A 24786-nucleotide genomic window follows, 5' to 3' on the forward strand; every position below is an offset into this window, starting at 1 on the left:
TGATTACAGGTTGTGTCATTCGGAGTGGCTTTCGCATATGGAAGGAAGTATACTTGGAAGAAACCACAAGGGGTTCGGAGGGTGTGTAATGAAATATTGGTAAGCACTGATTTCGAGGACGAAATATAATTTAAGTGGGGGAGAATTGTAACACCTGTTTCCCATAATAGATCAATGGATGGTATAAAGGAGTCAAATGCATGGTTTTTAAGGAAAGCTATATACCATAACATAACTCAAGGAGTGTTACGATGTGGCATGCAAGATAAAGAACGTGTATCTCTGGTGGGCTCCACGACTTGGATACCGCTGCAGCCCAAGCCCATATTTTTCTAGGAATTTTCTCCATATTTAAGCATCTTAACTTCAAGTTAGGGCATCTTTTTTATCCTCCAACTTCTCTATTTCGAAAATCCTGGCCCCTTTGAGTGTTATTGATGTTCTTGGCCATTTGAAGGCTCATTTCTCATATTTTGGTGTGGAACTTGAAGACCAAGTTCTTACAAAGTGTTTTGGTGAATAGCTCAAGTGTAGATCTAGCAAAGGGACTTCATTTTTTGGACCACTGTGAGTAAAAAGCTTCCATCTTGACCTTTAGTTTGCTAGATCTTGTATTTTGATCATATATTTCCCTTTTGATCCTTGGGAGCTTGTGCTTTTGAGTTGAGTGAACTCCAACACCTCTTGAGCTTATTTTATCATCTCATTATCTTGTTGGATTAGTAAATTTTGGAACTTGTTCTTTTTCTTGAAGTGATGCATGTTTTTAGGAAGATTTTTTTGCCATTTTGGGCTTAGGGTTGTAGATCTTGCTTTGGGGTGTGGTCCTAATGGATAAAGTTGGAAACTTTATCCGTTAAGTCATTGAAAAGGATTAGATCTGAAAAGTTGAGCTTTAGTCTGAAAGTATTAAGTGTTTAATGAAGATTTTGGCTTATGATCAGAAACCACGACATGAACAAGAGCTTGCCACGACGTGGTGGTTTCCTGCATGTCGATGGTTTTGTCTGGACATACCTACGATGTGGCCAAGAGGTCACCACGTCGTAGCGATAGTTGACCTGTTTGACCGTTGACTGTTGACTTTTGACCACTTTAACTTTGGGTCAAACTTAGAGGATTTGGATTGTTGATTAAGGATTTATCTCTTTTGGTGTTAGTTGGTTCGCGGGATTGAGCGGTGCAAGGTGTAAGAGTGTTGTTGTGCTTCTCCGGTTCTTCAGTTCAGGTGAGTTTCTCACTATGCCACGTATCCCATTGTATATCCTTTGCATGGTAGGATAGAGGTATTGTTAGAGTATAATTATCCTAGTAGCTAGGAGAACTCCTTGTTACGCATGTGCAATTTAGGAAACTTGGTGTCTTGGTATGCTATACTGGTAGGGTCTTGCATGTTGATTTTATGGTGCTATTAGGAGTTATGTTTGGTTAGGGTAACTAGGGCAGAACGGTTATCCGGATTATGTATGACTGACCAGCGAAGGAATTAATTGAGAAATGGTCAGTGGCAGGGAACTAGGGAAGGCTAGTTGCTAAGGGTACGGACATACTAGTATTTGATATGTGTTTATGTTACATGATTATGTGCTAGTGATGGCTTGGGTTCTATGTTGTTTAAGTTGGATAGCCTGAGAAATCTTTGTCTAATACCCGATTGCGATGTTCTTGTCTGATTGTTTTCTCTTGGGGGGGGGGGGGGCTTATCTGTTTAATTGTCTATCTGATCCCCGACTACATATGACTTTCTGAACTAATATAAAAAATTGTGGTTGGATCACAACATTTATATGAAAGACTGTGATTGGATTATATCATTGATATGAAAGATTGTGGTTGGATCATACTGTGGTTGGATCACAACACTGATAAGAAAGATTGTGGTTGGATCACAACAATTGTATGTAAGATGAGGGTTCATCCCCTGGCAATGAAGTCAGGGTTGGGCCCGTACACTCCCTAGGGTTGGGCCCGTTACTCATGATATATGTATGTGGATAGGAGATTTGGTTGCTCGTTGCTAGAGCTGAGATCTTGTGTGGATGCATTATATGTATGATGAAATATATGATATATTGGGGAACTCATTAATCTTTATGCTTATAGTTGTGGATTAAAACATTTTGCAGGTTGTACGTGAGAAGAGATCGACGGGACTGTACACACACATAAAAGATATTCGTCTCCACGGATTTGTAAAGTTAACTCCGAGATCATATGGTTTTAATCAAATGAATGTTACTAATGATTTTTTGAAAAAAAATGTTTTAATTAGTTATATATATATATATATATATACAACAAATCAATAGATAATGCATAAAGGTTTGGAAACCCTAAAACCTAGAAAATCAATAAAAACTAGAAAGGTGACCCCCGCGTTGCGGGGGTCGGAAGGTGTCGCTTTTGTTTGGAAGTATAGTATATTGTTCTAATTGGTAGCTACAGTAAAGTATGTTGCTTGAGTCAATTTTATTTTACTTTGCTGCTTTACAAATGATCTTCTACCACTCTTTGCACCTTCAATATAATTTCGGTCATACTGATAGTCAACGTCGATTGCATCCATCTGCAAACAACATAGAACCATCAATATAACATATTTCATACGGACAACAGTAAAAATTCGTACAACTTGACAGCAAGATTTTAAAATTTTTTACAACCTAACAGATTTTGCTAGCAACAATTTTATCAGATAATGTCATTTTGACATCAATTTGTTCTCAAATGTTTTACACGCTTAACTTATTAGGAGTTTGCTCCTTTTATCACTGTATGCATTCACAAAGGTTTCCAGTCAGGTGTTGTGTATAATCATAAAGAACACTATCAATATAGTCTTGTATTGTAAGATTAGTTCATTGTAAGAAAAGCATGATACTTTCATTCTTTTTTTAATACCCAATTATAGTAGAGAAAATTGTTTAGTATTTGAATAACATTCTATAATTTTGTAGATTTTTCAAAGTACAATGTTGTGATAAGAGAATGAAAGTATCATGCTATAATAAACAATTATATGAAAGTAAGAAACAGAGAACAGAAAGTTTCCATACCTATTCCTGCCTTTCCTTTCTAGGTTTTCAAATGACGTCCTATCAGAGACCAAAAAATGAAATAAGGCACTTCATGATCATATAGAACCAACCCAACCTGTTGTCATTGTTCAAGGGGCAATTAGGGAAACATTACATATCTTTACAAACAAATTTGATGAATGATTATTACCTTTTACCACTTGGTTAATGGATCCAAGTTGATACCTCTATTCAACAAAACACCATTTCACTTTTTTTTTCAATTTATGCAACTACATTTATTCTTTCACAAATTTAGCAATAATATTTCCATTTTTTTACCAAAATATATAAAGAAACAAAGAAAAAAGGATCATACTTGTCTATGGAAGCTTTAACAGTATTTGTAGAAGAACACCTGCTGACCGATCACTGAATCTCATTGGGATTCACATTGAAAACGAACTCATCTTTTTACCAACATCATAAAAATAAAATAAAACATTAAAATAAGATGAATATAATTTTATAGAAACAAAAATTCCATTGAAACTGGAATGGTAAACAAAATGTTTGACCATGTTTACTTTCTGTAATTCTTTTCTTTAGTAATATAAATGTGGACAGAAATTTAAAAAATCACATTGCCCCTTCTTTCCAAGGCATTTGTTTGACCAGAACTACACTTCAAACCTGTAACAGAAGACTGGAAGAAGGCTGATAGTGAGGCTGCCAAGAGATGTTAATGTTAGAGTAAACAAAATCAAATGGTCAAATAAATCAAAGGTGTTGATTGCAAGAAGGCTGGCACTGAAAGTTGCCAACAAATCTAACAAAAAAAACTAAGTTTATGAAAAGCCTAACATACACGAAAATTCAACCAAGGACAACGATTGTAATTATACTGGAATTGGAATTACCTCCAAATCCTTGTGCTTCTTGATTTTAATGAATGGGTTTTTGTTCATTCCTCTTCCTGGAAATGAAATCGAACCCACATAATCTCCTACAGAGTACTGGCTATTGTTTCCCTTCCTCTAGTCTCCTGTACGACAGATTCCACACACCTGACCAAGTGGCTGATACCACTCTAAATCTTGATTTGAAGTAAGCTTTGTTGTCTGGGTTTACTGAAAGGTAATTTGCTATTAGAGAACAAAATTTATAACTATAGAACAATAATAAATAACAAGCGCAAAAGAATATTCAAAAAAAACTTACAAACAGAAGTTTGAAGTGTTGAAATCTTCATTAAACCTGCAACGAAACGAAACAAACAAAAAATCTGTGAAATATGAAATCAACAACAACTATAAGTATACTTGACTGGGTGAAGTTGAATCCATAACGATGGAGTGTGCCTAGAAAGAAGTAAAAGTAATGCAATTGAAACGAATCAGCTACAAAACTTGTAGTAAATCAAACTTGTGTTGAAAAGTTCAAATGCATATCAATCTTGTAGTTACAGTCCTACAGAGTTGGTAGTATGATTCACATAATCGAGATGTAAGTTATCATGATTACAAATCTAGGGATTAGAGGGATCGAGACACTAATGGTCATCGAACTAACCTCTAAAATTCTGTCAGCCATTGGTCTTGAACAACCTGATATCAAAATGAACCCCTACCATATGTCCGAGTGTTTGCCTAATGAAGTAAAAACATAATTGGGTTATGCTACAAAAGTGCCAATGTATTTACCATGTTGTAAGAAATATAAGTTTAATCTAGGAAGAAGAGATCGATGATATAGTTTTCCAAGTACAAACACACTCTTGACCAGATTTTTCGTTGAGGAGTTTTTTCGAGCAACTGGTGTTCAAAACTTAAAAAGCACAAAGAACAGAATCAATAAGTTTAGAAAACACTAAAAATCGTGAAATTCAGAAACAAATGATGGAATCAAACTGCTCTTACACTCTTTCCTGTCTTCCCTCACCTTCTGTCTCCCCTTGAACCAAATTAGTTGATGGCAGTTGGGTTCGATGACCATCAGTTGCAGCAACAACAATCGATTGCAATAACAGCGTGCATCTTGTATGCTTCATATAACCTGATGCAGTTGTCGACTGTAAAAAATAAGCGAAAGACCCTGAGATCAGCTTCCTGGCCCAGCTGAGTTCATCGGTTTGGTATTTAAGTGAGAGAAGGATGAGATCGATGTTGAATATGAACAATCGATTGGGTTATCCTACAAAAGTGAAAGAAGACGGATATGGGTGAGACGTAAAGACGTAAAACAGGAAGAGAACAAAATCAAACGAAAATCAAACACCCAACAGAAAATAAGAAACAAAATGGCTGGTTAGGAAGGATCACCATTGTTAGCAAGCCCGTCGGAGCACCACAGTGGCCAGCAGCGCCAACGAATGTTTCTCTTTTTTTTCCTGTCTGCTTATCGATGCATGAGAGAATTGGAGAGGGTTTCTCTCCCTTGGCTGCATCGCCACCATCGATGGTGAATAACAACACCGACCATCGGCGGTGGAGGTAGGAGATTCGATTTGAGAGAGGATAAAGTGAGCGGTCGAGGCCTCAGACACGTTTGAAGCTTCAATTGAAGAGGGAAAACGCAAATTCCAAATAGCGTCAGAAGTTGTGAAGAATCGAAAGTAGAGGATGCATAAGAAACAAAAGAGAAAAAGCCACCATTTCCTCACTTAAGCAGGTCCGACCGATGATAGGGGCGACGATACAGAGAGGTGGAGATCAATATTAAGGATGAGAAAGGAGAAATATCTGGAAAGCATGAAAGAGGGGAAAGCGAAAAAAAATGACCATATGTGGGAAGTTAGCAGTGGAGACATCGATATTAGGTGAAAAGGCGGTGGAGAGAAGAAGATTGGGATGAAACGGTAAAAGGAAGAAGATGGGTAGCTGGAGCAATGGTATTGGAAGTTTGAGTCGGTCCATCGTGGGTGGGGGACACGTCGCAAGGTCCACTACCGACATCGTAACTGATGTGGTAACCCATAAACAGTAACTGTGGTCGGGTAAAATTCAACCCATAGGAACAGATCAGGGTAGAAAATGAAAATATCTAAAGATCAATTCCGCCAACCCTAACGAATGCAAGTACAGGGACCAAAAGTGACAAATAAGATGCATATTTACTGTTACTATTATTCACAACATTAATATATATATAATAATACATAGAAAAAAGATATTTTAAGATATCTAATCTTTTTTTTTTTACTTTATAAGGCTAAAAATCACAGATTTTAGGACACATTTGCTAAAAAATTGTAAAAAATTACTTTTTTTCAGCGATTTTATATAAAAAATAGTGATTTTTAATTTTGTAAAGTAAAAAAAATTAGATATCTCAAAGTATTTTTTTATATATTTTTGGGGTTTTAGGGTTTTTTTTAGGTTTATGCATTTTCTATTGATCTTTCATCTCTCTCTCTCTTTCTCTCTCTCTCTCTCTCTCTCTCTCTATATATATATATATATATATATATATATATATATATATATATATATATATATATATATACATACATATATATATATATAGTTCCAGAACTTCAGACTTTTGCCACATAGTTCTCATCTTTTGGCAAAATTGGTCCCTTCCTTTTATCATTTTAGACTTTCACACTCTGCCGACTTTAAAGTTAGACATAGTTATATTCACGTATAATCCGCTACGCACCCCTCCACCGCCTCTATCTGTTTGGGGTTTAGGCCTTCGAATCGATTGCTCCGACTCTCCATCATTCTCTCCCACCTCTACCATCAACTAATTCAAATACGTTGTTATGATCGATTTTCTGTTTTTGTCTGGAAACCTCCACTCACATTTTTACGAATATAGCATTGTTTTATCTCGCCTTTATTTGTATTTTACCATTCGTTTGCACTTTCTTTCCTTGTCTCTGATTTTCACAGTTTGATTGTTTGATTTTGGAATTCGGCTTTTGGTTGGTTGTCTGCTTTGGATTTGGTCACATCCCATATCAGTTTCCCTTAAACACCGCAGGTGTTTTCGGTTACCTATTTTCGATTCCTCTCACTTGTGACGACCCCTCCCTTCTTACAATGGTTGTGGGGATTACTACAACTTGTACCAAAAACTATTGGTAAGCCTTTTACATTTTATTAGTATTAAAAAGGGGAATAAAAGAATTATTTGTTGATCTTTATCTAATTGACAATTACTTTATTTTTTGTTTTTGTAGAAAATGTTCCTGCACTGTGCACAACTAATCAATATTTTTAAATGTAAACCAGAAACTTCAGTTCATATGGTGATGAATCCAAATTTATGTTACAATTAGAGGAATTTGGCAAAGGTAAAAGTGGAAAACTGCTACAATAAAAGGGAACATATTTTCGTAGTATTATGCATGGATTGGTGCTCTAAGGTAGAGATACTGTTTTATGGCAATGAGAGAGGAAAAAATAATGTTTCTTAGAAAAAAACAGTAAATGGTAAGAGATTAATGATATCAACAATTCTTCTATTTGTGGTGTTTATAAAAGAATAATAATCCAACATCTATTTTTTTTTCTTTCAGGTCTTTGCACTTTATACCATTTTGTTTTCGTTACATCTCAACTCAGATATTTATAACTCATACTTGGAGATACAAACATCTCATCCAAAACAAGAAACTATCTCATCACCTTTGTGTATGATTCCAAAAATTACAGAGTTTATCCACTAAAGGTAAAAGATTATTATTGGTGTATAATACTTATTTTGACGTTATTTTTTTAACAAAATAAATGCTTAGTATGATTTCTTATTGCTATTGTTGACTTGGTTATGCTTATCTGTGTCATTTAGTGTAGGTGGAGGCAAAGAAGCATAAAAAAGAAGTTGGTCCTACCTTGTATAGTTGTACAATTCTATGATGGTGTTATATGTATGTGAGATTCATGGAGTCCTGCATCTAAATATATATATAATGATACTTTGTCTTAGTTGATCCTAATTCATATTAACTTATTAAGGATGCCAAATCAAGCTTGAATCTCAATCAGTCTCTTTTATTTACATTATAATAAGCATTTTCATTTCTTTTTTCTTTTTAATTTTCATAATAAAATATCATGTTTTCGTATTAGTTTATATAACATTATATTTTGTATTTATAGGAATACTGTGAACCTATCGGATGTGGTGACTTCTTTGCAAGAGATTGATTTACATAAGGTGGGACCTCACAATAAAAGGGTATGGTAATTTACTCACATTCAATCAGTTCATTCACTCCATAGTAATACACATAGACTAAAGTGTAAAATGATAATCTACTCTCATTTGGTAATCATTAGATGAAAATGTCATCAAGGTTGCTTTTAATTTTTTGGAATTTGTGAAAAGGAATATGGGTGATAATTTTGATCTTGAATAACAAATGACTGAAAATTTTGAAGGTAATACTACGTACTGATAACTTTACTTATAACTAATTATTTTCCTTTTGCTTGTAACAAGGTGTTTATTTGTCTGAAATTAAGGATATAGCAAGAAATAAGGAAGTTTTCCCCTTGCATTTAGAATGTAAAATCTTTAAGCATAGTTTTTTTTTCCTTTAGCAATTATTCAAATTTGGTATCAGATAGAAGCAAAGTGATCATATTTTGGTACTAGATCATTACTTTTTTACATTATCTTTCTTTTCATTGCTTTTTCCATTCCTATGTCCAACAAAAAAATTTCCATTCCATCTCTACCATCCATTCCATTTCAGTTTTTTTATTACTATATACTAAACACTACCAACTAAGTTCATTGGTAGAGAAACTTAAACAAATTGCTGCAAAGAATAAAAAAACTCGAATAAAACTTTACGAAAAGTCGTAGAACATGGACAAAATCAAATAGGGTCCAAAATATTTTTTGAATCACTACGTGAGCGAATGTTCAGAGAATCTTTGTCTACTATAATTTTAGCGAATCCAAATTAGGTAATACCTTTAATTAATTCTTTTTTTATGAATTTCTTCATATGTATTTTTCTTAATTTCTTCATATGGATTTTTCTTAAAATGGAAATATATCGATGACTTCTGCAAATAATACCAGGGTTGTCATAGTTTTTTTATATCTCTACAAAAGATACCAAAAACAAAAAAAAGCAAAAAAAAAAAAAGAATTAATTGGACACGTCTTTTTTTATGTTTATAAGTTATAACTCATTTTTTCTGAATACTATGTCTCATAGATGTCCATATGCATGAAAAAAACAAGTGTCATAGGCAGAGGTTTGTAACACCCGCTTCAGGTATGGGCTAATCCATCACATTGTAAGTCTTCATTCTGGGTGGCCATGACATGGTGGAGCCTCACCACAGCGTACCAATGTTTTCAAAGATCGCGGGATTTAAAAGAACCACCACGACATGGCCATAGGTGCCACAGCGTGGCAGCTGATTCTAATGAAACCCTAATTTCTGGACTTTGCGTCCTATTTAATGGAATTAGCAGGATAGGGTTTATTCACCCTCAACCTCCATCACTCTCAAACCCTCAGAAACCCTAACACTTATCTTCTTGAAGCTTTTGGAGCTCATTTCCTAGTTTTTAGTGATTTTGAAGGAAGTAGAGGAAGATTTTGTGCAAGAGACCAGCAAGAGACACTCCCTGACCTCTGAAAGCATCTTGTTGGACCTTTTGTAAGGATCTTGATCCAGTCTTTTATCTTTTCCTTATATATCTAGAGTTATTTTGCTTAATAAACTCTTTCATTGGATTTTGAGTGGAGCAAATAGATAAAGTTTGCAACTTTATGAATCTTAGGAGTCCTAAGGACCTTATATCTCATAGATATGAGAATTTGTTGTGATTTGGAAATCTTGCATGAGATTTGGGTCCCTTTTTCCCCTATGAACCTAGATTTGAGGAAGGACATGCATGGGGCATGCATGTCCATAAAGTTTACATTTTTAGAGATCAATAGGACCTCTAAAATCTTTTTGTAAAGTTTGGACTTGTATTCCATGTGATTTAGGACTTAATTGATGAGTTGAACATCTTGAACCTAGGTTTTGAGATCTTGTCTTAATGGAGTATCTTAATGGGTAAAGCTGGAAACTTTACCCATCTAGACGTTGGGAAGGAGTAGATCTGGGCTTTTGAGCCCCTGAAAATGAGTTAAGAACAACTTAACTCAAATAAGCCATTCAGCTTGGTCTCCACGACGTGGCACTAGGTCGCCACAGCATGGCAACCAGAGGCCAATTGACTGTCTTGTCGTTTTATGCCCATGGTGTAACCAAGGAAGGCCACGACATGGAGGAGTGTTGATGACGTGGACTCTGTCTTTGACCTTTTAAATTTTAACCTGAGTTGACTTTTGGCCAACTCTTAGTTTTTGGGAAGTGGATTGAGAGTGTGCCTTGTATGATTGCCTAGGTGGGGTATATCACATGTATTTTCGACATATATATATATATATATATATATATATATATATATATATATATAGAGAGAGAGAGAGAGAGAAAGAGATAGATAGATAGATAGATAGAGAGGGGTAGCAGTTGAGTATCGACTGAAAGGTGAGTCTATTCATCGTACTTGTAGGTCGAAGGCACCAATGTCGGCCCACTAGATTATGTTTGTAGAATGATATTTGTCTTCGTGACACCTGTTGAGATGTCTGTATGTGCTTGTTGTCTTTGTGACTCTTGCTGGTGATAATGTATGCCTAGTTGTAGGGGTGAAGTAGACTCAATACTGGTTAAAAGATACTGAAGGAGTTGAAATAGGCTCAGTGGGTGAAATAGACCCAGTACCGATTGAAAGATACCGAAGGAGTTGAAATATACTCAAGGGTGAAATAGACCTAGTTCAGTTTCTGGCTGATATGTATGTTTTGTTTGGGTTATTTTGGGGAAATTCACTAAGCTTTGTGCTTACGGTTTTATGTTTATGGTTTCCGGTACTTCCGGTTCGAAAGGGAAGAACTTGGCATGATCGCACCGCATCCACCAGTATTTCCGCATTTTATGACATGATTTATACTCTGATGACTATTTTATACATTATCACATTTGGATGCATTTTGCAATGAATGAATGTTGGATTTGATAGTTTAAAAATATTTTTTACATAGTATTTTGGGACATTACAAGGTTTCTTTGCTTTGTATTGGGTATATCAACATTTCCCCAGATTGAATAACAGATTGAACAATAGGACACATATAGTTTCATTTTATAATTTCTTTCTAATATTATCAAAGAAACCCATCTTGAAATCTTGGTTTTTTATTCTTATTTTCAGAAAAGTGCCTAATTGGAAAAAGGTTTTTGTTACAGAAATAGCATAAGGAAATGGTTTCTAGGACATTGTTTCTCATGGTTGAGGTATGACATATATGGTGTACCAGGATCTATTATGAAACAAATCACATGTTTCATATAATTCATGGAAGTAGTCAAATGTTATGAACATGTTGCCTGATCAGATTGAATTATGGCGCTCTATTATTAAATGCTTCAAAATTTGTTATACTTTTTTTTATATATGGAACTTTTCAAATTTACCCCTTATTTCTTTGCAGGTAATCTGGAGACCTACAACCGCATATCATCTAAACTTAAGCTTGGATAAGATAAGAGGCAACTGCAACATTTAAAATAAGCGAGTTTGTTGACATTTGATTTACGCTAAATACAGGAAATGACAACGTACTTTCACTTATGTGTGTTTTACAGCATCCTACTTTTATTTATTTTTATTATAACATCGTATTTTCAGTTTTTATTCTTAGTAAAGCATTGTATTTTATAAAATCTACCTTTATAACATTGTATACTTTTATTATTTTTCCAATAAGGACATGGTTTGAAAATTCTACCCAATTATAACATTGTACTTTTATTTTAGAAATATTATGTTTACTATTTAGTTGTCCCTTCCGCCCGCGGCGAAGCGCGATACTTCCTCTAGTTATATTTAAATTGAAAAAAAAATCTTTGTAATTTTTGGGACGTTACACTTTTACAAAACGAATTAATACTCTTAGCCCAATAACCTTATTCTTTTAAGGTCCAAACTTCATCCCTTGAAGCCCAAAACCTTTAGTTGATCAAATAATAGTCCACTATTCCGAAATAAGAAACATTCTGAAACTAGATGTTACATGAACCATCATTTTTGTACACATTTAGTCTCTCTCTCTCTCTCTCTCAATATATATATATATATATATATATATATATATATATATAAGATTTACCATTAACCTTACATTTGTTGTTCAAATAGTACCATTTTGGTCGGCTATTACAAGTCTAGTTGATTTACATGTTCAATAAATACCACTAAACTCACATTTTTTGTTCAAGAAAGACAATTAAACTTACATTTTCATAAAATGTTTACTATTAAACTAAGTTTTTTACATATTTGGTCAATTTCATATTTTTATGCCATCATCAATTTCCCGACATTTTCTCCGACTAGCACAATTTTGAAGAAGAAAAAAAACTATTTTACTTGTTCACTTTTAAAAGCATTGCAAAATGCACAATCTCCTCATTCTCACTTCCAACGAAAACACCCCACAACCTTTAGTACCGTCGACATCCCTCATGTCCCCACTTATATCTTTCCCTGCTCATCTCCCTCTCGAGTTACTTTGCAAAAACTACCCTACCCCTACATCCCTCTTACGCCCATTTCCTTATGAACCGTGCATCACCGGTAACCATATTCGTTCAAGGATGCAATTTTATTATTGAAATATGAGTTCGGATAGATTGGAGGTTTGTATTGATTTTTAGGTTTAAGTGTGAATTTGAATCGATTTTGATGCAGGTTGAAGCTGGTTTATATTAGTTACTTAGTGGTGGTGGATGGTGGGTTTGGGTGGTTATGACAGTGAATGATTATGATGATAGAAGGTGGTGGTGAGAGGTACACGGTGGTAGTGAGAGTGAATGATGTTGGTCGGAGAAAATGAGCGTGACATAATTTAATTGTAAATCATAGATAAAAAATTAATGATAAATAGTATATAAAAAAGTCAACAAGGAAACCTATTCAAAATGATGGATATTTAAGTTTAGGGATAAATCAAATAAAAAAAATACAAAATCATTTTCCTTTAAACAATGTATATCTATTAATCTAGTTATATATATGAATGGTAATTTTATACGTACTTATATATCCTATTCGAATGAAATCTATGTATTCTAACAAATGAATAGGTTTATTCTCCTATTTACAAGTGTCATACTATTAAAACTCATGATTAATATTATATGTCACCTATCATGCCACTTGTCAACCTATTAATTATCAATTTTAAATTTCAAATTTTAAATTTCACACACTAATTACATTAAATTAATAATTGATTCTCCATTTTAAATTTTAAATTTTAAATTTTAAATTTTAAATTTTAAATTTTAAATTTTTTCACTCTAATTATATTAAATTAATAACATTAGATTAAAAAATAAAATAAAATACAAATTATAAGGTAATATAACTTCACGTATTTATTTAAATCAACGATTATAATTTTATATAACTAAAAAATATATAATTTATTTAAAATAAGTGATTAATAATTTTGATTTTTTAATATGAAAGTTTAATTAATTTTATAACTGTGGTTCTCACGAGTTATAAATTAGTAATATAAATATATAATGTGCTAATATATGTGAATATACAAATTTTATTATTAATACGATCACAATACACCAAATGACTTCTAGCCTAACGATATTTGGTGTTGTCATTCCCCCCCCCCCCCCTCCTTAAAGTTAGGGGTTTAAGTCCCACAGTTAACATAAGTTGATTTTAGAAGTAGTTTATATATATATATATATATATATATATATATATATATATATATATATATAGGGTTAGGTTATTTTGTGTCTAGTAACTATTGTGTGCCAGAATGCACAGATCTGGACCATTGGATGGAATAGAATCAAAGGTCATTATCTGAGGGTCTATGATAGTAGAATAAGATAACATGTACCATATAATCACACAAATTTCAGCATAAGGGCATTTTAGTCAATTAACCTATATTAAAAAAGAAAATTTTCGGATTTTTAGGGATAATTAATTGTTTTATTTTTAAAAATCTGAATATTTTAAATTAATTCAAATTTAAAAATCCGATTTATTCTGTCAGAATGACAGACTGCCAACCATAAACTAGTAAATATATTTTCGATTTTATTCTTGCAGAATATAGTTTCAATGCATATATTTTTGATAATTAAGTTGATTTAAGAAATCTAGATTATTATTCATATACATCCAAGTTGGGTCTACGATTTTATTTTTAATACACATCCGAAATAAAATACAAATTCATACATATATTTATACATATTCTAATAGAATGTCATCAAATATGAATAAAATTCTTAAAAAATAGCATTCTTGAATATACAATTATTGAACAAATACACTTGATCTTCTTCAGTGATCCATATAATCCACTTGATCTTCACATATATACTTGTTGTTGAACTCAATTCCAAATATTTCTCTTGTATGATCAATATTGAATTCCTTCTCCATACAATTCTGAAAGAATAAGAGACATTACTCGTTAGTATTACCAGTTAAACAAATATACTTGTTGTTAACAAACATTCTCAAAAGACATTCTAACAAAATGAATATATATAAATAAATTATAACATAATACATTACAGAATACACTTAAATTATAGTCTTTTCTTCTATATGCATAAACATTCTAAAAGCATGTATAAATGTACTTTGTCAGAATTACTAGCAACACATGTTTTATGTAATATTTATAGTCTCATAGAATGAACATTTGTTTGCATTCTGATATGAAAAAAAAATCCCCAGCTTAAGGATTTTCATGCAAATTCTGACAGAATGTCAGAATTTAACCCTTTTCATCAAATAATATTCTAAAAATTCGATTCTTAAAGAATATTGTCCATACTTTCTTTGCATGTGCTCTTCAATGGTTATCTGTAAGTTACAAATCAATATATATAAACAAAAATCCATGATAACAACAACATGAATGTATAAAATCATCATTAATACCTTAAGATATGGATCATATAGTAAGCATGTCATAAGGTTTGCTTCATATCTCTAGTCATGTTGATGTTGTACATTAAAACCTTATTAGATGAAATATATGAACAACCATCTAGAAAACTACAACTAAAAATAACAAGAAAAACAAAAGTTAAAACAAAGAAATTGATTAAAGACAATTATATAGATTGTAGCAGCAAAAAAATCTTGCTTAAAAGTCAATCTAGTGAGCTAAGGTTGTAGAATAAAAAAAATGCAATTCATGAATTATAATCAGTTAACTTGATGACAAATTAGACATTGACTGTAACATCCGGATTTTCAGGGATATTATCGTGTAGTTTCATCTTGTGATTAAAGAAGAGACTCGACGAGTTGAGGGTCCACCTAGCCGAGTCGAGCCGGGTTTTTCCCGTGGACTTAATGAGTGGACTCGACGAGTCCGAGGAGGGGCTCGCCGAGTAGGCGCTGATTAGAGAAACCCTAATTTCCGGGGTTTGGGACCTATTTAAAGGCACTTATAGCCTCACTTGCGGCCACCCTTTCCCTGGATGCAAACCCTAAAGGTCATTTGAGCTAGAAAGTGAGAGAGAAGCTATCTTGGGATTTTTAGTGCATCATTTGAGAAGAAGAGAAGGAGATCAAGCAAGGATCAAGAGGGGGAAGGTTGGATCCAGTGATAGATCGTCCAGAGCTTCTGAGGAAGGTAAAAGTCTGCACCTTTCTCATTATTTTGGTTAGATCTCATGTGTTTGGAGTTCTAGGGCTTTTACCACCTTTGGTTTGGGGCTTTGAGTAAAGTGGATTAGCTAGAAGCCTAGTCCTCAGATCTGGACCTTGTGAGGTCCCTAGAGTCCAAAGGTCCCAACTTTATTCATCCAAATGAGGGTTGTTGTGCTTAACACCTTAAGAAGGGCTTGTTTTGGCATTTTGAGGCATTTATGCCATGCATGAACGTAAAGGTCGAGACTTTATGTGTCTCTGGTGTCTTAAAGGGCTAGATCTAGGGTTTGGAATGAGAGATCTGACTTTGGACGTCTGAATGAGGAATCAGACCGAGGGGACTCGTCGAGTCCATGAGTTGACTCGACGAGTCAGTGAGGGTTTGTCCCGAGGAACCGAATCAGGCGATAGCTCGACGAGTTGGGGGTCAACTCGACGAGCTGAGCTGGACTGTCACGAGGTTTCTGAGGAAAGTAGGTGGACTCGACGAGTCGCAAGGGTGCACTCGGTGAGTCGGGTCAAACATGGACTGTTGACTCGAGTTTGACTTCTATTGACTTTGGGGCTTTGATCAACATAAGTAGTAGAGACCATGGAGGGGTAAAATGGTCTTTTACCCACTTCAAAGAGTTAAAGAGAGGAAGAGTAGCCTTCGGTCATTAGAGTTGTGATTAGAGTATCACTTAGAGATATTCATCCCTTGTGTTAGGTGGAGGCTAGTTCGAGATTCGGGAGCGGGGTCTTTACTTGCTGCTGGTCAGGTGAGTCTTCTCACTATACTTTACCTTGAGTGGTAATTAGAGTATGTGACAGAGTATCTTGTATGCTATGTATGTGATGTGTTGCACTGCATTATTTCTATGTGATTTATGCTGTGTGTATTCCAGAGTTTACAGAGTTAGAACCGGAAGGTTCAAAGAGATAGAACCGGAAGGTTCACAGAGTTAGGACCAGAGGGTCCACAGAGTTAGGACCGAAGGGTCCACAGAGTTATGGCCTCGAGTGGCTAATATGTGTTATGTGTGGTATTTTGGGGAACTCACTAAGCTTAATGCTTACCGTGTTATGTGTTATGTGTTTCAGGTTTTTCTCAGGATCGTGGGACGGCACCGGCTTGATTGTACACACCAGAGAAAGAGTTATATTTTGAGGATCCTGGATTATTAATGGAGTTGTGCTTTGTAATTTGAATAAACGAGATTTCTATACAATATGTTATGAAAAGTATACGATTTTAAAATGAAAAATCTGTTTGAAAATTACGGTATTACAAGTTGGTATCAGAGCCTTGGTTTGAGGGATTCGGATGCGCCTTTGGGTAAATCTGGACTCAAATTGAGGATTTGAGAAAAAAAAATTTATTAAAAGAAATGATTTTTCTAAAGCGAACAAGAGTTTGTAAGAGAAAACAAGAAGGAGCAGTGTGTACAATCAGCCAGAGCTGAACGGTGATTTCCCAAAATACCCTTATGTTTTGTATTATGAGATGTTTATAAGGTATGCTATGAGATATTATGCTTGCTAGAGATAGGCTAGGTATTTCATATGTTAGGACTAGAGTGGCCTGATTTGTGATGCCTTAGCCTAGGAGTTACTGTTATCTGTAATGTGCTTTCGAGTATGTGCTGAGTAAGAGTATCCAGCAGGAATCCTCTAGAGAGGGATTTGAGTAGAGGAGTAATCTAGAAGAGATACCTAGATGAGAATTTGAGGAGTCTACTGAGGGAGTAGTCAGATGCCCGCGTGGGGTAAAGTTGCTTAGGTTCGGTGGTATCCTTAGAGTATGAGGAGAGCAAGTGGGTAATGACCTAGAGTGGTTTTACATGTCGATAGAGATTATTCGATGCCCGAATGCTGCTTGCTTCGTGCTTTGTTGAACTCTTGATGATGAGAGTCAGCTACTAAGTGAATATGACGATATTCAAGAGGTAGATGGTTGTCATCATAAGGAGTTCTTCAGCAGCTGATGGCGGAGAAGTGTGAGGACCTAGGAAGAGCCTAGGAAAGGGTGACCCTAGTCAGATGAGTACGCTGACAGAGTAGGATATTTCGCAGAGGAGCGAACACGCATGACGGGGTTGGTGATTGAGAAGGTCGAGCAGCTACTTAGGAACTCGGGGATGGTCCGTGTGGAAAGTATGGGTAGATGTGGCAGGTAGTATGGGCCCGTACTACTGAAAGCAGAGGACCCATACTCGATACAGGGAACATTCCAGAGGTTTTAAGTAGCAGATCGAGAGGTGATTTCATGGTTCGAGTACCATGATTTGTAGCAGATTGAGAGGTGATTTCATGGTTCGTGTACCATGATTTGCAGCAGATCGAGAGGTGATTTCATGGTTCGAGTACCATGATTTGTAGCAGATTGAGAGGTGATTTTATGGTTCGTGTACCATGATTTGCAGCAGATCGAGAGGTGATTTCATGGTTCGTGTACCATGATTTGCAGCAGATCGAGAGGTGATTTCATGGTTCGTGTACCATGATTTGTAGCAGGTCGAGAGGTGATTCCATGGTTCGAGTACCATGATTTGCAGCAGATCAAGAGGTGATGTCATGGTTCGAGTACCATGATTCGTAGCGGATTGGGAAGAGATAACATGGTTCGGGTACCATGATTCATAGCAGATCGAGAGGTGGCCACATGGTTCGAGTACCATAACCCGTGGCAGTTAGTGTTATTAGTTCTACCAGTTATTCCGTGGTGATTGGTTAGACCGAGATCAGAGGTGAAAGAGTATGGAGTCAGAGGTCCATGATGAACGAGTTTTAGAGGAGCATCCCTTGAGAGGGAAATCGAGTTAGCTCCGAGGAATTTTTGGTAAGATGGCAGATGAAGTTGCAAGGCTCAAGGATGAGTAGAGATGGCAGTTATGGAGGATTGCGGCATGAGTTGAGAAATCAGCCGATAGTGGAGATGTCACCTTCTGTGACATGGATAGTATTATTTCCGTTTCCTGTGGGAAACATAAGAGGTGTTGAGAATTCGGTTTCCGAGCTTAGGGGTAGAACCCTGCGGGTTAACATTGATGGCGACCTTCCATCAGAGTATTTGGGCAGTATGTCTGTCGGGAGGTAATGTTAGAGCATGAGCAGGTTGTCAGCGGGGACTGTGATGGTTAAGGACAAGGATACACCCTATTCGAGCATAGTAGGGCATGTATTAGCTGCAGCGGCAGACGATCAAGAAGAGGATATTGGGGCGGTGGTTCTCATTGTCTATGATGAGTATCGAGTGTGGTAATGAGTACTCCACTCTTATTACAACCCACGTAATGGAACGTTGGTTGAAGAGTCGAGGATGAGGAATATGTTAGTTCGTTATTCTCAGACTGAGAGTCAGGGTTACGACTGGACAGTTGAGATGTCCGATAATGGGATAGTACGAGATTCGGAATGACTAGAGGTAGTCATGATGAGAGGTTTCTGAGGATTCCATCGGAGATTCGGGGTATTTGGAATTTGCTCGATCCCCATCGGGAAGATCATCGAGCATTGCGTATCACCTTCCAAGAGTAGGTGCGATGTTAGTGGTAAAAACAGTATGTGGGTTAGATTGTTGGCGAACCAATTGGTGATGGTTCAAACCCTGAGTGGGGGAGAACCGGGTACTTTTGAGGGGATCCGAGATTTGTTCAAGAGCGGTTAGAGAACTGGATAGAGAGGCCTGCGGTGCGGATTCCTAAGACCGGGGTTTTTGGTGGTCAATGAGAGGTGCCGAGTGAAATAGTGCATGTGGCACGTGTTTCAGAAAGGATGAGTGTCTCCACGGCGAGTGGCCGTTGGTTGGAGACCTTGTGGTGGTTAGGAATCCTTCAAGGTTAAAATGGTGAATTCGAGGTGGTTGGCTTGTGAGGTTAGTTCGACGGTTGAGAATTTCTGGTTCAGAGTATGGGCTATTATATGCAGTATGGGAAGGGAAGAAGTTGATTGGGCAACCAACTTCAGGGTCGTTATGAGTATTCTTGCATGACTTTTGAGCAATAGAGGAGGAAGTTTCGGATTGTCATCTTCGTGTTCTGAGTCGTTGGCAATTTCTCCGTGTTTTAATTTGGGAGATGGAGTATTCCGGGGTTACAAGAGACACGAGAGAAAGACCGGTTGCGAGATTCCGAGGAAGCAATGCGATATCTGAGTATGATGCCTTGAGTATGAGATCAGTGGTAGAGTCAAGGCACTGCGAGGCGTTGTGATGGTATTCCGAGGTATCCGAGTTTAATGTCCTAAATCTCGGATTATTTTGAGTTTGAGTTTGAGATGACGAGTGATGTATCAGGTGTCTACGGTTCTAGTGGGAGCCCTTTGGATATTGACATCTAGAGTGATTAGCTAAGAATGTGGATTCCAGCAGGGAAGGATGTTCTGTCATGGTGGTTGCTGTCAGAATCTGTGATGCATAAATAGGGACAAGTGTGGGTGTACCTATCTATGTTAGTCCGCGGAGCATGAGTTAGTGGATGTAGTGTGGTGTTGGCGTGAGAATGAGATTGTGGGGTTGCGAGTCAGAGAAAGGGTGTTGTGATGCTACGGGGAGACGTAGTACTCACTAGTGAGAGAGAGGGATTTGTGATGCTACGGTTAGCCGTAGTACTCACTAGTCAGAGAGAGGGTGTTGTGATGCTACGGGGAGCCGTAGTACTCACTAGTGAGAGAGGGGGAGTTGTGATGCTACGGTTAGCTGTAGTACTCACTAGTCAGAGAGAGGGTGTTGTGATGCTACGGGGAGCCGTAGTACTCACTATTCAGTGAGAGGTTGTGGTGATGCTACGGGGAGCCGTAGCACTCACTATTCAGTGAGCGGTCGTTGTGATACTGCGGGGAGCCGTAGTACCCACTAGTCAGCGAGAGAATGTTGTGATGAAGTGTTCTCTGATCAGAGCTTGACGCATAAGAGTTTTAGGCTTGGGTGGCCCTAATATTTGAGTTTGTGGAAGCCTGAGGTCGAACCAGGGGCGAGGTTGGGGTCTCCATGTTTGTCGGAAGTCGTTATATTCTGAGTTGAGTAGTGGTTTCCGTGGCCAAAGAGAAGTGGATCAGTGAGGTTCGCATGGGTTGCGGGTCATGAGTCATGAGTTGAGTGGTTTGTTGGGGCGAGTGGTTCCAGCTCTGGGTCAGATCGAACTCTCGAGTTTGAGTTTGGCTCTGGTAGTGCGTTGAGTAGGCAGAATGAGACTCCGGATTCTGAGATGGGTTCCATTTTGAGGAATGTTGTTTGTCATCAGATGTTTTAGACCGGAGTAGGTCAGTTCGTTGGTGCAGGAGGTACCGTGAGGCGCTCGTATCTAGGGAGTAGTGTTCGACAGAGGTCGAGGGTGAAACAAATTCCGTATTCGCTTGAGGAAAAGCGAACTTCGTGACTTGTGTGTCACATTGGGCCGAGATAGCTAGTGTGCGAAGGAAGTCAGTGAGACATGTTGAGATGTGTTATGGGTGACCTTTGGAGGTTCAACTGTGGAGTCAGAAGTTGACCTAGTGCTCAGTATTAAAAAGGGGTATGAAGAACGAAGATGGGACTTGTGATTGTGATGTTTGAGGACACTTCCGAGCGAGCCTGGTTATTCTCTTGTGTCTGAAGGGCAGAGTGTTGAGGATTCTTTGTTCGGATGGGTTATGATAGCAGTTTAGTGTATGATCCCTGGTGGGGTGTGGACCCTTCTGTTTCTTGGGGCATGATTTGGATCATTAGCATGTTGATATGAGTGAGCGGTAACCGATTGTTGGATTTGGTCTTGTAAGAATCAGAGGATCGGTGAGTCATCAAGGTTTGATATTCGAGGAGCGAATATCATGGTGATCGCTTGAGTAGGCGGTCTGGCGGCGGGTCAGGCCACTAGAGCTTCCGGATAGTGGGAAGAAGTATATTAGCGACAGAAGAGTTGGTTCAGTTCTGGTCTTGGGAATTTAGTGTGGTTTCAGGTGTCCATAGAGAAAGATATCGGTGTAGTATGAGATCCTTTCGGTGGTGCCTTTTTGGGTTGATGATTTCATTATGTGAGTGGTTAAGGAGTGATTTTGTCACAACTAGGAATTTTGATGCTTTGTAACAACAACAATGATAACATTTGCAAACCAAAATGTGAAAGCATGTATGGTGCTTATTCAATAACAACAAACTTCCATCAAACACTTTATACAAGCACTGCAAATAGTCAACAAGGAATTGGAAACCCTAGAACTCCCGGCTTAAGTCCATTTTGGATTAGGATTTTCTTATTGGGCCTAATGGACCAATAAGCTTCCAAATTGACTATTTTGTGCTTAGAACTCTTAAATGGACCCTAATTGGACCCTTTTACATGAAACTTAATTTTTTTTGGGCCTTATAAGCCTAAAATGAACTAGGTTATCTTTAATGGGCCTTATTGGGCCATAACAAATCTAAGCCCTAATGGGCCATAAAACTCATTCCTTGACTTATTTTGGGCCGTGAACTCTCTCCAAAGACCAATTGGGCCAAAAATCATCTATTTGGGCCAAAATATGGACTTAAGCACAAAAAGCCCAATTTCTTTTCTTTCTTCTCCTTCTCTCGGCCCAACTACACAAATGGGGGGGGGGAAGAAGAGTTGGCTTTTCTACTTGCCACCTCACAATTGTACATGGGGTATCCATGCACCCTTCCCATGTTTCCAAGCATCCATCAATTCACTCTCTCTCTTCTCCTCTCTTTTTCTTCTTCGGCAGAGAACACAAAGGGAAAGACACACATACAATTCACTCAAACACTCTCAAAGAACACTCTTACTTCTTCATCCAAATTTTCAAGATTTAAGAGCTTTCAAGTAGGATTCTCCCTAAGAGTCATCATCTAAGGTAAGTTGATGCTTAAATCCATGATCTAACTACTTCATTTCATCAAAAATCTCCTCTTAATATATTCAAACTCGTGATCTTGCATCGTAGAACACATCTAAGCCAAAGATCCTCCAAGAAGCTTACTAGGCCGAGATTTGCATCAAACTTCTTCCATTCTTCTTCAAAACCGAACCCACAAACTCAAGGTGAGTTCATACCCCTCTCTTTTCGGTTTTCACAAGTTTTATGGGGGAGAATACAAGTAAAATGTGTAGATCTATGTGTATATGTATGTTATGTATGATTTTATGCATGTATGTGTATTTATAAGTGTTTATGTGGTAAATATGTAACAAAAGGGAAGAAATCACGAAATCTATGGAATGAGTAAGAAAACAAATATGAACTAAGATATATTACACTAAACAAGTCAAGAAAATTACCCTCCAAGATTTTGATAAACATATTGTAACATAAAACCCATTTTTGGGCTTAAATTGTCAAATAAACAAAAGTTGGGTTAAAAATTGCCATTCACGGTTTTCTTAAGGGTCAAAAGAGTCAAAACAGTTAAAATAAATGTTTTTATGAATATTATGCTCTTCAAAGGACTTGAAATGTAAATATTAGCTTAATGGGCTAATTTTTGGGCTTTTCGGCCCATTAAGCCCAAAGTTGCGAAAAATATGACTTTCAAAGGGCTGAAATGGTAAATTCTTCAAAACAGGGGATAAAACGTTAAACAAAACTATTTCAAGGGTTAAAAATGCTTTTCTTTTCCAAAAAGGATCAAAAATGTAAAGTTTTTGGATTTTGGGCCAAAATTGTAAAAATTGCAAAAAGTTTGGGCTTTAACCGAAAAACACTTTTCTGGAAGGGCTGAAACTGCCAAAGAATAAGTTTTGAGCTAAAAATATCATTTGAACAAGTCTAAGATTCAAAAGTGTCAAGAAAATGGTTTAAGGGCTTAAAATGTCTTTTCTTTTGTATAAAGGACTAAAATTGTTATTTTTATTAAAGAAGGGCTGAAAAGGTCAAACCAATATTTTGAACCAATTATTTTATTTTAAGATATTTGAGTCAAAAGAATACCAATTTACAACTTACGAAAACAGAATGAAGAGTATACATATATTCTCAAACATCAATATAAACGACCGAACGGTCTCGTGCCGATCCAAAAATAACAATCGTTCAATCAAACCTTCTAACAATTATGCAATACCTAAAACAAGTAAACTTCAAAACTTTGGGCTTGAAAGTTCCAATCATGCTTGTTGGACCTTTGTGATCCATTAACATGATCTTTGGGCCCAAGGGATAATGATAATAAATGTTATTGGGCCTTCTATGACCCAATTCCATATTAAAGGGACCCTCAATGGCTTTTAAGTGCTATTGGGCCTTAGTGGCCCATTAGCATTGCTAGTAAGGTCAAAGTAATCAAATGCGAAATGGGCCAACGTGTCCTTCGTATACCCAACAGCCTAAAATAACTCACGAAAGTAGCAGGACTTTGTACTCCTCTTCTCCTCGTTTGCTAGGCTTATGTGTAATCAAAGTAAACAGATTCAAGTTGTTAATCAATAGTAATCAAGGTTGTTTGGATTAAGTGAGTAATAACGGGCGACACCTCTAAGGATCGTTCGTAGTCTGTAGTTATAACTAGTCATTATCATGCATGGTTATAACGACTCACAAAAATTAATTAATCCAATACCATCCGAGTAATCAAGGAAGAGTAATCAAAAATCATTCGTTGTGGCGGTATAGCAATTCGTAAACAAGTATATTTTGCGTCATCGGAAAACATCGGGTTTTTCGAGGAAATCAACACCACTCGCTTGTAATTCTCTATAACTATAATACAAAACCCCCTTTTATACACGTTTTGAAATCATTCATGCATCAACTTATGGATCTTCACACTTTGATAAACTATTGTCTTTTCAGAAAATATCGGATTTTCTGGGTTTTACAAACTACACAAATCATTTTTATCACAACCCTGCTTATGAACTCACCAACATTTCATATGTTGACGTTTTTCAAAATAATTTGTATTCTCAGGTAACAGGTAAGCTGAAGGGTAATATCAAGTATGTTAGGATGTTATGTTTTGAAAACTCTCAAACAATTTATGATATGAATGTGTAATATTTAAAACAATGTACTGGATGTAAACAATATCAGTTGTAATGTATTGATGCATGGTGATGTTTAT

General features: G+C 36.5%; 1 long non-coding RNA gene across 1 annotated transcript; it reads right to left on the minus strand.

The window, feature by feature from the left end:
• Positions 1-3665: 3665 nt before the first annotated feature.
• On the minus strand, positions 3666-4373 carry LOC145156471 (uncharacterized). Its single transcript, XR_013736730.1, has 3 exons — positions 4239-4373; positions 3938-4147; positions 3666-3746 (listed from the first exon to the last, which is right to left on the minus strand). It is a non-coding gene; the product is annotated as an uncharacterized LOC145156471 (long non-coding RNA).
• Positions 4374-24786: the final 20413 nt, after the last annotated feature.

This window comes from Lactuca virosa, chromosome 2, assembly GCF_052849685.1.
Source record: "Lactuca virosa cultivar CGN04683 chromosome 2, Lactuca_virosa_CGN04683_v6, whole genome shotgun sequence".
In the NCBI taxonomy this organism is placed as follows: domain Eukaryota; kingdom Viridiplantae; phylum Streptophyta; class Magnoliopsida; order Asterales; family Asteraceae; genus Lactuca; species Lactuca virosa.